Raw genomic sequence first — 14,515 nt, 5'->3', positions numbered from 1 at the left:
CAGCCTCACTTCTTACATGGATTCCTGCAGTAGCCGCCTCTGTCCTCCTTCTTCCATTACTCCTGACCCAAGTAATGGGTTATAAATACAAATCACTCCCCTCCTTAAGCTCATGGCTTATCATTGGATGTTGAAGAAAATCCAAACTCATTACCATGACCTACAAAGCCCTGAATGATGTGGCTTCAGCTTATTTCTCTAAAGTCACTTATGCTACCCTTGCTTTGTCCTTTATACTCTAATTTCACTGGCCTCCTTAGAGAGGCCCTCCTTGACCACCTGTCTGAGTAGGCTCCGCTCTGCTCTGCCGTTTTCATCATGTCATATATTTATTTCTTCCACAGCACCAGTCACAATTTGGAATGATATGTTTATTTATTTACTTTTTGCCTGTCCCCTTTTTGGATGGTAAGTCTCACCAAGGAAGGTATGTCTGTTTTGTTTACCAAGGTTTACCAAGCACCTAGGACAGGCACGGCACATAATAGGTTCTTAATTAGTATTTGTTAAATGAATAAATTAGAGAATGAGTTTTCTTACAATTAAAATGACCTAATTAAACCATATTTATTACCTTGTAATTTGCCAGATAATTTCTAATACTGAATTTCTCATTTGGATAACTTTTACTAAAAGTAAAGAATATTGATGTCAAATCTAATAAATTTCTGTGCCCATGGGACAAATCATAACTGATAACTAACACATCTTCCCAAGTGCCTAGGTTTGTTTAGATAGAATTTAATAATATGGTAAGACTTGATCAATGACTCATAATTTTATACTAGGCTTTTTAAGTCTAGTATAAATTTTATATATAATTTATAATAATATAATTTTATACTTAAGACTACTTATACTATCTTCTTAAGAAGATAGTTATTATTTCAGTCTCTGCTAAAATAATCAGTAATCACTTCCATGATTAGATTTTGCTTTAAGTATAGTGTAACCAAATCTGTATTTGAGACATATCTGTAGGATTCAGAGTAACATAAAAGTTAAGAGCACAGCTCTGCCACTAAGCAACCATTCCTTGTACTGGTTATTTACCTTCTGTAATTTTCAGTGTTCTCATCTATAAAATGGGGATGATCATAATAGCTGCCCTGTGTGCTCTTTTGAGGATTAAATGAGATATTGTATATAAAGCACTTAGAACAATGTCTTCATTGCAAGTATTAAATACCTGCTAACTCTGATGGGCTGTTTCATAATGAACGGTAATGAGGGAGACACACCATAAAACTGCACTTGAATCAGCAGGAGTAACTCATGATTGATTTTCCTTATTCTCAATCTAAGGGTTCTGATTGGATAAAAAAAAAATTGAAAAAGAGGAGGACAATCTATTTAACTTCCTTATTAGCTGATTAAGAAAGTGAAGTGGAGGGAGGTGAAGTGACTTGTTGGAGGTCACACAGCTGGTTGGGTCACATTTTGGACCTGGATCTGGGCTCTGTTCTCCAGTGTAGGGCCTTCCCATCATACAGCACTAATAGTTCAATGCTGCCCACTTCAGTTTCATCACCTATAAAGTGACGTAAAGACTTGGTAGTTAATAAAACAGTATCTATGGGGCGCCTGGGTGGCTCAGTCAGTTAAGCGTCTGCCTTCAGCTCAAGTCATGATCCCAGGGTCCTGGGATCAAGTCCCACATCAGGTTCCCTGCTCAGCAGGGAGTCTGCTTCTCCCTCTCCCTCTGTGCTCTCTCTCTTTCTCAAATAAATAAAATCTTAAAACAAACAAACAAACAAACCCAAAACAGTATCTATTTGAGTTTGCTGAAACAATGCAGTTCATTAATTACAGCATGCAGAGGTTAAAGAGTTGATAAGATGCAGCACCCTACTCTACTCTGGAGAAGAAAGGGTGAAAAAAAAGGTGTTGTTCTTTCCGTATCTAAGAATGCTTTGGGCAACACTTCTTTTCAATCTTACCAAGTAGCACATTTAAGATATAATCATTTCTAGGTTTGTTCTTACAAAAGCTGCTTCTCTGGAAATAGGCTTTTGTCAAGGGGATTGTGTTTTTTTTATCAAGTTATAATTAGACTTTGCTTAATACACCCATAAATTTGCAGCCCTTTGTGTATTGACAGGTGTTCTGATACTCTCTTATTCCAACAGGGCAAGTGTTGAATAACCAAGGAAGCTTTTAGATGTTGGCAGAGAGGCACCTTAAGTCCTTTGGTTTGCAGGATGGGAAATTGCGTAAGTCCCTAATTATCATAACATGTGGGAGAGATGGCTGTTGAGGCTTTCCATTTTCCTTTTGCCACACCGATTTAGACTAAAATTCAGTAGCTCAAAATCCAGGATCCTAAAGATGCACTTTCCCCAAAAGTATTTGTTTCTTACAACAAGTAACGGAGGGGGCAGGGATAATGGAGGCAGGAAGCAGGCGATACTGCCAAGGGGTTTTATAATCCACAGACAAAACACCTCTGAAACATATAATTCTTAAACATTCTGGTTTTAAAGTTTACACAGGCAAGCAAACTTAAAATGTGGTGGATATGGCTACCTCAGGAAAAATCAACTCCACCATGGTTAAGACAGCAACCCTGACGGGTCCTTAGGGGACGCGCGTTCAGCAGGGCAGCCAGAGGGCTATTCCTGCAGGAAAGCCCCCTTCGGTGGTAGCTGTCAGCAAGGTGTGTGTTAAGCCTTCTACCTGGAGACTGACAGGGATACACTCCAACAAGCAGTATTAAGCCACTCACTCTGATGATGGCTTTTCTTTCTCTAGAGCTTAAAGTCTTGGGGGAGAAAGAGTCACACTTTAATAATTTCAAGTTGATTTAATACATAGAAACAAAAAAGATGAGATTCAAAAATACCCTTGGCCCCCTTGGAATGGCAAAGAATTACAAAATGTCATTTTGGAGACTGAATCATTAGGTGCAATATTTAGATTTGCCCTCTGGAAAAGATTGGATGTTCCCTGCCAGGTGTTAAGTCATGGATGCAAATTGAAATGGGCAGTAAAACGCTGACTTTCAAAGAGCCCTATTAACTTTACAAGGCACTAGTTACGCTCTTAAGTTACTGAGAACAGCAGAGTCAGAAAGAGTTAATTCACTTCCCACAAATCCCTTACTCAGGACTAATGGGCTTTCTTTTTTTTTTTTTTTTAAGATTTTTTATTTATTTGACAGAGAGAGACAGCCAAGGAGAGAGAACACAAGCAGGGTAAGTGGGAGAGAGAGAAGCAGGCTTCCCGTTGAGCAGGGAGCCCGATGCGGGGCTCGATCCCAGGACCCTGGGATCATGACCTGAGCCGAAGGCAGACGCTTAACGACTGAGCCACCCAGGTGCCCTAATGTGCTTTCATTAGAACAAGGGAATTAAAAATACACCTATATTTGTCTATTGTTTAGCCCATAGGAAAAAACCCTTAATTTAAAAAGAGTAATAGGTGAGCTTTTGCAAGATATTCTTTGCTCTTCAAATTTTGAAATTTCAGAAATGAATAGGAAGCTCAGTTCTTAGTAATCCCTATAACACACTCTACTTATAAAAATAAGGACCCAAATAGCCCTTCGGGAATTATGGTTCACATTAAGTGCTTCCAACATTTTGAGACATGAGCCATACTACTGATATTGGATGTGTAGAACTCCCTTTTGTAGTTCACATTCACATTCACGTTCAGGGTTTATAATATCATCATTACAGCCAAACTGGGACCATGACCTGATTATCTAAGACTGCTTACCCTTACCTTTGGATTTATCCTTTATTTCTCAAGGGTAAGGGATATGATAAAGCCAGGGAAGGCATGTGGAATGCTCAGTATTGTGGAAGGAATGTATATGTTGGATGCATTGGATAATCTTAATGCAACATAGGTATGTATGAAGTCAGGCTTTGTTTACAAACTATAATTAATTTTCAGAAGTACTCTTTCTCTATTTTCTTCTCATTATTCCCCCATTTTATCTTTGTTTCACAAATGCATCACGATAGGAATCCCAGAACTCATTTGCCAAGTCTTTTAATCATAGACATAGGACATGAGAACATTGAAATGATCAGTTTAATTATTTTGACTAATCAATTCTACACTAATTGATACACTTTCTAAAAATGCTCCTTTGATGGATTAATGTTTTTCTCTAAGAAATTGTTTATCTGTCTGAGTTGACAAAATGATACCTCTAAAAGTGTCAATCTTTTCAGGTTTAATTGTTCTTAAGAATCAAATATGTGAACTTTAACTTGCATCTCCCCCATTGGATGAGTGGGAATTCATATTAACTGATGGTATGGTTCCTTGTCAAAGTTGAGTACTTTTCAGGACACTTAAAGTATTGAAGGGTCATCATTTGCTAAAAGTACAAAGAAAAAAAAGCAAGTACCAATCATTTGACTCATTGAGAAAAATCAAGACAGAGCAAAACCCTAAGTGATAAATGCATAGTATAATTGTGAGCAATATTTACTTTTTTTTAAATTGCAATGCAGAGGAAGGAGAAGTAGCTCCCACTTAAACTCGTTCTGTGTAGATTAGGTCTCAGTGGCCTTATGTGACTCTTCCTGTCCAGGAATGCCTACCACAAATGAACACATTTCCATAAAACGGCCATACGACACTTAATCCTTGCCTTTCTATGATGGGACTGCTGCCGGTATCAACAGAGGCACTTGCCACTCTCCTCCTGCATCCATAGTCCTCTTACTGTCTTCTCCATTGCTCAGTTAGCATGAGCTAAGAGAATGCAAATTTAAGTAAATTTAATTGTGTTGGGGTGAGTGGGTGGTTTTAATGTACCATAAGAACATGAATAAGCAGCTCTTGAATATGTCACTCCACTGTTTCCTCCAACAATATCAACCAATTGGATGTAAATAATAAATTTTATATATTGTATATCCTAAACATTCCAACCATAATTTGAAATCAGCTTCTCTAAATTAATTCCTTGAAATCAATGTAACTAATAAAAATCTCAGGCCATGTTTGAAAGGGAGTAGTCTAAATGAGTGGTTTCTAAACTTTTTAGATCATGGCCCCTATATGTTATTTATTTAAACTTGTTATTGGTGTATTAATACACTAATATAATTTGGACATCATAAAACACAAAGGTAGAGATTAAAAGATTGAGGCAAAAAAGAGAACTGATATTTTCTTCCAATGCTACAGTGGAGTGTACATAGACCACTTTGGGAACTACTGCAGTGTATTCTGTGAAAGGCTTGCTCTGTGAGAAAGAAGAGCTCCTTGGTTTAATGCTGGATTATTACAGGACTTCTCAGAGTTTTCACTGTGCTATTGATGTAGGAAAGACGTTAGGGTTCGAAGCCAATGGCCAATGGCCAAGAAAGAATTCTTGAGAGGTCTTTGGTGCAAAAAAGTGGTTTTATTAAAGCCTGGGGACAAGACCTGTGGGCAGAAAGAGCTACACTGGGGTCATGAGGAGTGGCTTATTATATACTTTCAAATTGGGAGCGGGTTAAGGATAGTGTAAGTCTCTAAGGAATTTGGGAAGCAAGGTTTCCAGGACCTTCAGGGGCCTAGCTATTATTGGGAAAAGGTCATTTATTACTGTCTAATAAAACCTCAGTCAGGGCGCCTGGGTGGCTCAGGTGGTTGAGCGACTGCCTTCGGCTCAGGTCATGATCCTGGAGTCCCGGGATCGAGTCCCACATCGGGCTCCCTGCTCAGCAGGGAGTCTGCTTCTCCCTCTGACCCTCCCCCCTCTCATGTGCTTTCTCTCTCTCTCTCATTCTCTCTCTCAAATAAATAAATAAAATCTTTAAAAAAAAACCCTCAGTCATGAGACCCTTCAGATGTGTATCGGTAGGTCATATGTTTGGGGGATGATTGCCATATTATGTATCTTGGGGGGTAGAGATAAAGGAAATTTCCAAAGTAATTTTTATGTGTTAAAGTAGACTCACAGGATCCTGGGGGTCAGGCCAAGATTGCCTTTTGCCTTTAGCAAAGTATTAACATCGAGGCAGTTGAGTCCCTAGAGGAATGTCCCTCTGCCTGTTTCAAGGACTTGTCAGTGGGTTATAGGTAGTAAGGAAATTTAATTTTTCTTTTGCCCTTGTTTCCCACATCACTACTATACACTTGGATTCCTAAAAGGGGAGCAGAGTACTATATAATATTTTTTACAAGGCTGACATCAGAGAGATCTGGATTCCAGATTTACCCACCACTCATGAACTATTTCACTTTTGACTGATTATTTAAATTCTCTGATCCTCAGTTTCCCTATCTGTACAATGGAAATAATGACATACTTATTGGGTTATTATGTAGATCATGTAGGAAGATGAACGTAAAGTACTTAGCTGAGGGCCTGGCATAGAGTAAGCGCTCAGTAGACATGAGTTCATTCCAACACACTCTCTTTTGTGGGCCACCCTATGGCACTAATGTGCTGTGGAACACACTTTTAGAAATGTTCCAGATTAGACTATTCCTTCACTGACTGTTTTATTAGTTTACTTTTTCAATTTGACAAATATTTACTGACTAGCTCCTAATTAATAGTCATAGTCATAGTAGTAGGCTCAGGGTGACAGCTTAGATGGAATATTCTGAAGAACTTTGAGATCATTTTCAATTCAGCCAAAACGTGGGAGCCTCCCACGTGCCAGGCAACATTTGCCGCTCCACAGATACGGTGACGGCGGTGGCAGATGTGATTGCTACCCTCACAGAGCTGACTGGCTGAGGGAAGGACTGATGTGATAAATGGCCAACATTTAAGAGATAAATACAAAACAGTGTGAACTGCCAGAGGGTGGATGGATAGGGTGGGGCGGCAGGATCAGTTGGGGTCCGCCCATGTCAGATTTGCACTTTATTTTAAGCAGTTCTTACCTCATCCCAAGAGACACAGGAAGCTGTTTTCAAGCACAAAGTCATGGAATGACAAAATATTCGAAAAGACAACGCGGGAGCCGTCAGTGGAAATAAACAAAAAACCCCTTGAACTCAATAACTGCTAATCATTGTATGGAATGGTAGGCAATTTACATCACACACAGGCATCTCCAACCCTGTTTACTTCATTCCTAGCAATCAATAAATTCCATTGCCTCTTCATAAAATGTTGACTTTATAGTCTTTCATGTAGCATAAATTTACCCAGACTCTAATCAGTTTTCCATTTCTGTGAAGAATGCTTTAACATGCAACAAATGTGTTTGTGTTCTCCATTGCTTGGTAACTGGCAGGTGCGTTACATTGGCACAGCTCTTAAACTGACCAAGCATAACCTGCTAGGTGTGGTAGGATCTGACAGTATTCATCTGATACAAAAATGGACTCTTTGTGGGAGGGCCTGGACTGACCGGCAAAGTTCAATTCTCTGGTGAGCTACGGGATAAACTGCAGAGGTTTACATTTCCACAAATGTCTACAACATCAATTTGCCATAAATATATTCAGGAGAGACAATTCTACTCCTGTGCATAGTCTATCCATTTTAGAGATGTTTTTAATAAGCAGGAAATGCTTCTGTGGGGAGGGAAAATTCTGTGAGGTTGCTAAACGATGACAAAGCGCTGGAATGAACAAAAGGAACATTTGGCCTTTACAGTTTAGTGTCCTATGACAGTGTTCCAGAGGCAAACAGTAAGAGTTTGATAGTGAATGGTCTTTGTTCTCTGTTTAAAAGCAGACAATAATAGCTGCATGCCTTCCTAGGAATTGAGATGTGAATTAAACTGATTTGATTTTTCATTTAGTGTGATTATTAGAAATTGGCTCATGGGGGTACTTTTAAAATAAGAGGTAATGTTTCATAAGTAAGAGCTAAAATTTGCTTTCTTATTATTTTTCTAATTTGCAAAAATGTTGTTTTCATTTTGCTGCTTACTTTGGTATTTCTTTTACAATAGTGGAATGATGTTCATACCACACTTTTATTGGGTTGCAAAATATATTTTATAAAGTTGTAATTTATTAAATCTTCTAGACTGAAAGAAGAGAAATAAGATACAAGAAATCCTGTACTTTCTTCTCTCTTTGAGAAGGAATCTAAAGGCTTATGAATAAAATCAGGAATATTTGAAAAAACATATCAGAATATAAAGTTTAGGGAAACCTTGGCACTGACTATATCAGTAAATATTAGGTGTAGCTACATATAACAGAGAACGTATAACAAAATACCAGAGGTTTAAGCAAAACAGATTATTTCTCCCTCATTAACAAAAAGTGTGATGTTGGACAATCCCTGAATGGTAAGGTGGGTCTAGAGTTATCTGGGACTTAATTAAGCCTTTCCATCTTTTTGCTTCACCATCCTAGCATTGTATCTTCCCTTCTCAAGGTTGCTTTATGATCCAAGATGATTTCTGGAATTCGAGTCATCTCCCACACATTCTAGGCTTACAATGAACCTAAAACAGAAGCAAAGGTGGGGGTCATGCCACTCTTCAGGAGTTTTCCCAGAGGTCAGTACAATTCTCCAACACTTCTGCTTTTATCCAACTGTCCTAATTGAGTCCATGGCTGCACTCTGTTTTAAGGGAGGCTGGGACATTTTAGCTGGGCACATTACTGCCCCCAATACACTCAGGGATGTATTAATAAAAAAGGAGAGAATATATTGGTTGAGTAACTGGCAGATTCTGCCAGAGCTAATAAAATTCCCCAAGACAAAATACCTCACTATCTTGTTTTTAACAGGTGTGTGTGTGTGTGTGTGTGTGCGCACGCGAGAGCGTGCGTGTGTACATATATGTAACTAAATTCATACCGCTCATTGGTAGGAAGCATAATGCCTTTAGAGAAAGATTACAGAAATAACTATAGACACCTAATGAAAGACTCTGAGCAGAAAATCTTTCCCAGATACACACACACACACACACATGCACGCACGCACACACAGACTCATTTGCTTATGAACACAAAGTAATGGCCATAATTATTGGAACAATAACTGTAACTTTGCTCTGCGGGGACTGCCACTTGCACAAATGGAAAAAAAAAGGTGTTAATTCAATGCAGTGGGTTGGATTGCAGGAGTCCGTCAAAGCTGTTTTTCAAGAACATTTCAGTGTACAATAATACATATATTTATTTTAAGTGCTGCTTTTTTAGATGTGCCAATCTAACTTTTTTCTTTACAGATGCTGAAATAGAAAGAAAGGTGAAAGGCAGGAGGTGTGAACATTCCCACTGAGCAAAAGGAGAGGCAATTCCCTCAGTTCTTAAGGAAGAAAAAATGCAGGACACTCAAAGGTTGCCTTCGACCCAGGGTGAGAGGAATCACTTTCCTGAGTGCTTTCTTGTGTGGCCACAATCGCCCCTGTCTTCTTGCTCCCCTCTGGGATTAGGCCTGATCTTTTAACATTTCTTTGTAACCAGGAACTGGAAAATAGAGAATTTAAACATGGAGGGAAATGAGGGATATTGAGATGGGTTGAACAGCAGGGTAATCAAACAGCTGTTGAGTCGGAGAGAAAAAGCTGGATCATATCAGAGTGGATGCTATCAAAAGAGTTACGAGCTTACATGACAGAAAATTACATGTACTTGAAATATGCCATTACAAAATGCCAGCCTGACATTAAGCTGCTTTATAGAGGTATCATGTCCTTAAATAGCCTGGTGATTATCTGTATCCTGGAGCGCTGCTTTCCTACCTGACTTTGTAATACCCTGGCTTGTCTCTAATCACTGCAGAGTGTCACCAAGTTGGAAAAATTCCTAAAAGGAAATTAATTTTGATTTCCTTTGACATCCTAGAGAGTTTTCTTTCTAGCTAGGATGGAGATCCAGCCTTCTTTCCCACAATGATGAGACATGGCAGTTCTCTGTAAGGGTCAGAATCCTGACTTGAATGCTCTTAAAAACAAACAAAACAAAAGCATTTTCTATGTGTCCAGTGATGTGTTAAGCAGTTTACATGAATCATCTCATCTAATTTTCATGAACTCTGTGAGTTAGGTTCTATTATTAGACTCTTTGAAGTTGCAGCACAGAGAGACCAAGTGACTTGCCCAAGATCACTCCGCAGGCTCCTAGCAGGGGCGAGTGGGGATTTTAACCCAGCCACACTGATTCTAGGCTCTCAGTCTGCATGTTTCTCTACTTTCTTCAAAAGCTATGTTCCATTGACAGGCGCAGGCTGGGAGGATAAGGTAAATTAAGACATATTTTTAGAAAGGACACAGCCCGCAAGAGACAAGATGAAGCGTCCCCCCTTTGTCTTTAAAATGATGTGGTTTAGGGCGCCTGGGTGGCTCATTTGGTTAAGCGACTGCCTTCGGCTCAGGTCATGATCCTGGAGTCCCTGGATCGAGTCCCGCATTGGGCTCCCTGCTCGGCAGGGAGCCTGCTTCTCCCTCTGACCCTCCCCACTCTCATGTGCTCTCTCTCTCTCTCTCTCATTCTCTCTGTCGCAAATAAATAAATAAAATCTTTAAAAAAAAAAATAAAATGATGTGGTTTAAGAAAACAAGAAGAGCTTATGCCTGCATAGGAGGCAACAGGAAGTGTGAATGAGGAGCACAAATGTGTAAAGTAAAGCACTTTACAAAGGAAGGCAGCTGTGAATTTTCCATTTGCAGTGTTTGTTTATTTTGGCTCCTGTCATCACTGCCATGATTGCCCCGGGATGAATTCCCCAGTGGAAACATCAACAAGGTAGGAAACGTCATAATTATATTTCCTATTATCCCCCGAAGAATATATTAGTGTGGTAGATATGGCTATGATCTGAAAGAAAAGTGCTATGTAGCAAATATAACTGCTGATAAAACTAGTTGATTTCTCATCCTCTGGTATAACAAAAAGGCAAAGATTAAAAAAGGGAGTTTTGGATATTATTCTGTGCCTTTTCTCACGTGTAGTTGCAATTGGGCAATGACTATGCTTATTGGTTTGCTCTATGTTTTTCTCTATTGAATAGATATATATCCAGTATGTTCTAGAGAATCTCTGGGAGGTCAGATTCGTAACAGTGAATGGTCCAAGAAATGATATGGGGCGCTACCTCACACTAGTTGGGGGAGTAAAGAAAGTCCTGATGCTTGCTGGATGCAAAGATGGCTCCTGAAGGGAGCTGACATTCTGAGTGGGCATTTTTGTGATTGTTAATGGACTGTTGATATGTTAAGCTCTCCTTCCTCGATCCCCAGCTTCTCTGGAGCTTTTGCTTGCCTGAGATGCCTGCAAGAGCTTGCACTTTTGCTAGTTTTGTATGGCAATATAGAAGTGTGGGAAAATTAAGATCCCATAGGGCAACCCTCAATCAAAAGGAACCGTGAGCCAATGGTTAAATGCTTCTCTCTCTTGTCCTTTGGACAGGCAATTCTCAGAATTGTTCTATACATTTCCTCATAAGATCAGACAATCTTGTCATTTTAGACAGTTCCTCATAAGGTCTCAGTAGAATCAAGCACAGTTATCCATGTTTCAACCCCATAAGACACCTTTGTACTGACTTTCCCCCCTTTCCTGTTTTATTGCCTCTAAGTCTTTACTACACTCCCCTTTCTTGAGATCCTCGTTTCCAAAATAAACTACTTCAATGCAATTCTTTATCCAGGTTCTGCTTTGATGGGGGATCTAGGCTAAGACAATGCAACATCACCAAGGGAGAGATATTTATGGGCTGAAAGATAATGTGTGTGTGTGTGTGGGGGGGGGGTGTTTGTCTGGGGATGGTATTGGCATTTCTCATGGCTTTCTCTCCTTTCCCAGATCCCTAAATAGTAGAATCCTGGTCCTCAGCCCTTTTCTCCTCTTTGTCTACACTTTCTCCTTAGACAATCTCCAGTTCTATGGTGTCAACCACCCCCTCCACTTTGATGACTCTCCAAATTGTATCTTTAGTTGTGACCTCTCCCATGAGCTTGAGCATCATTTACCCATTTACCTTCATATCTTCTCCATTTAGATATCTAACAGGTATATTTCCTTTCATCTGTACACAATAAAACTCTTGTTTACTTCCCAATAATGCCCTATAAAAACCCTGTTATGCTCCTAATCCTCCTCATGGCACCACAATCTACCCATAATCCAAACAAATAAAATGAAGAAATCTAGATGTTCTTGATTCAGCCCTTCTCACACACGTCCCAGCAAGTTCGGTCAATTCTATCTCCAGAACAGATCTCAAGTTCATCCACTTATTTCCATCTCCACTGCCATCACCCTGGTCTTAGACAAAATTATCTTTTATCAGGGTCACTGACAAAAGCTTTCTAAAATAGATATACTGTAGTCAGAATGGTTTAAACAAATACAAATACACCACTTGCCTCTTTAAAACCTTCCATTGGCTTCTTAAGGTACTGAGAAATAAAAGTCTAAAACCTTCCCATGTGCCTAAGACCCTTTATGATGTAGGCCCTACTCATGTCAGATACGGTTTTCTCCCTTGCTCCCTATGCTCTGCTAGAGTAGCAACTTTTCATTCTTCAAAAAGCCCACGTTCCAGCTCTCTTCAGAGTCTTTCATTTTTCTGAAACTTCTGCTTGAATAGTTGCTTTCCTGGTTTCATATGTCATATTTCTTATTCTTTAGGCTTTAGCACAAATCCCTACTCTTCTGGAGTCATTCTTGTCATGAGCACCTGTCACCTTACTTACTCCCTACACTTCTTGTTTATTTCCTTCATAATTCTTTTCATAAACTTTATACTGTGTCTTGAACCGTTTTTATTTTCTTTTGATCTTCTCAGTTAGAAGGTAAGCTCCATGAGGGTAGGAATCTCAAATTGCTCTGGCACTTTCATGGACTATATTAATGGAAGGGTTAGTTATTTTGAGAAATTCCTTGGGATGGGTGCATGTAGGAATTTCTTTTTACCTACGATGAAATGAAGAGCCTAATAAATCAGTCTAATTTTCTACTAGGAAGCAAAACTGATGATTCATCCTTTAGTAATCAAATTTTTTGTGACCAACTGCATTTTTCAATAGCTTTTACCTCAATAGAATGAATGGTTCTGTTTTTATCAGAAAGGACAAAACTTCAATCTCATCTGGTGTGTGATGCCTTTTCTTATAAAAGTGACTTGGTTAACTTCTAATATAAATAACCCTGCCCCACAGAGAATGAAACTCATAGTACTTCCTAACTCCCCCTCTCCCAGCTACATATAAATCCATTGTCTCAATTTCCTTAAAGATATATATACCAAAAATTTCAATACCTTTTAGTCACAAATTCTTCTTTATTCTAGTTTCAATTTTCATACATGTTGTATCAGGGTGTGGTGCTCTGGCTATTGATGAGTCAGCGCAAGTTAGATCTGTTTGTTTCATTTTGCTCCCGGGGCATAGTGACCTGTGCTCACTTTGATAGCCTTATTCTAGAATTTGATAACAAATACCATTAGCACCAAAGGGTAAACTTCGTTTAAAAAAAATTTTTTTTAAACATTTTATTTATTTATTAATACAGAGAGATGGGATTTATTTTATTTTATTTATTTATTTAAGTTTTTAAAATTATTTATTTATTTATTTATTTATTTATTTATTTATTAAGACCGAGAGAGAGGGAACATAAGCAGGGAGAGTGGGAGAGGAAGAATCAGGCTTCCCGCTGAGCAGGGAGCCTGACGTGGGGCTCAATCCCAGGACCCTCGGATCACGACCTGAGCCGAAGGCAGACGCTTAACGACTGAGCCACCACCCAGAGTGGCTCAGTTGGTTAAGCATCTGACTCTTGATTTCGGCTCAGGTCATGACCTCAGGGTTGTGAGACGAAACCCCTTGAGAGTCTCTCTGTCTCCCTCTGCCCTTCCCCCACCTCTCTCAAATAAATAAATAAGTCTTGAAAAAAATTTAAAAAAATAAAATTTTTATGGTGAAAATAAAAATGAAACAGGTCCAGCCCTGAGTTGATAAAATATTAATACCAAATACTTTTAATTATTTCTAGGAATATTTATAGACATATTTATTTCTGTATATCAAAGCTAACATTATATTCTTAGGCAAGTTACTTCTTAAACAATCTTATTACAGCATCTTGTACTTTTTTTATTTTTTATTTAAAAAAAATTTTTTTAAAGATTTTATTTATTTATTTGACAGAGAGAGATAGCGAGAGCAGGAACACAAGCAGGGGGAGTGGGAGAGGGAGAAGCAGGCTTCCTGCGGAGCAGGGAGCCCGATGCGGGGCTTAATCCCAGGACCTTGGGATCATGACCTGAACCGGAGGCAGACGCTTAATGACTGAGCCACCCAGGCACCCCCATCTTGTACCTTTTTGTAATTTAGGATTTCCACATACTGGATTTTCCTAAGGACAGGCACACGGATATTATTTGTGATTTTGTTTCTTGTTATTTACTAATCGTGTCATGGGTTTTGCTATCTTTAAACAAAAAAGAAACTGGTCTACCATACATAGATATGTCAATATTGTATCCTCAGTTTGCCAAACTGAGATAAAATTTTTTTTTAAAGATTTTATTTATTTATTTGAGAGAGAGAGAATGAGAGAGAGAAAGCACATGAGAGGGGGGAGGGTCAGAGGGAGAAGCAGACTCCCTGCCGAGCAGGGAGCCCGATGC

Source organism: Neomonachus schauinslandi, chromosome 8 (genome assembly GCF_002201575.2).
Source record: "Neomonachus schauinslandi chromosome 8, ASM220157v2, whole genome shotgun sequence".
Classification (NCBI taxonomy): Eukaryota; Metazoa; Chordata; class Mammalia; order Carnivora; family Phocidae; genus Neomonachus; species Neomonachus schauinslandi.
This window is presented reverse-complemented; position numbering follows the sequence as displayed.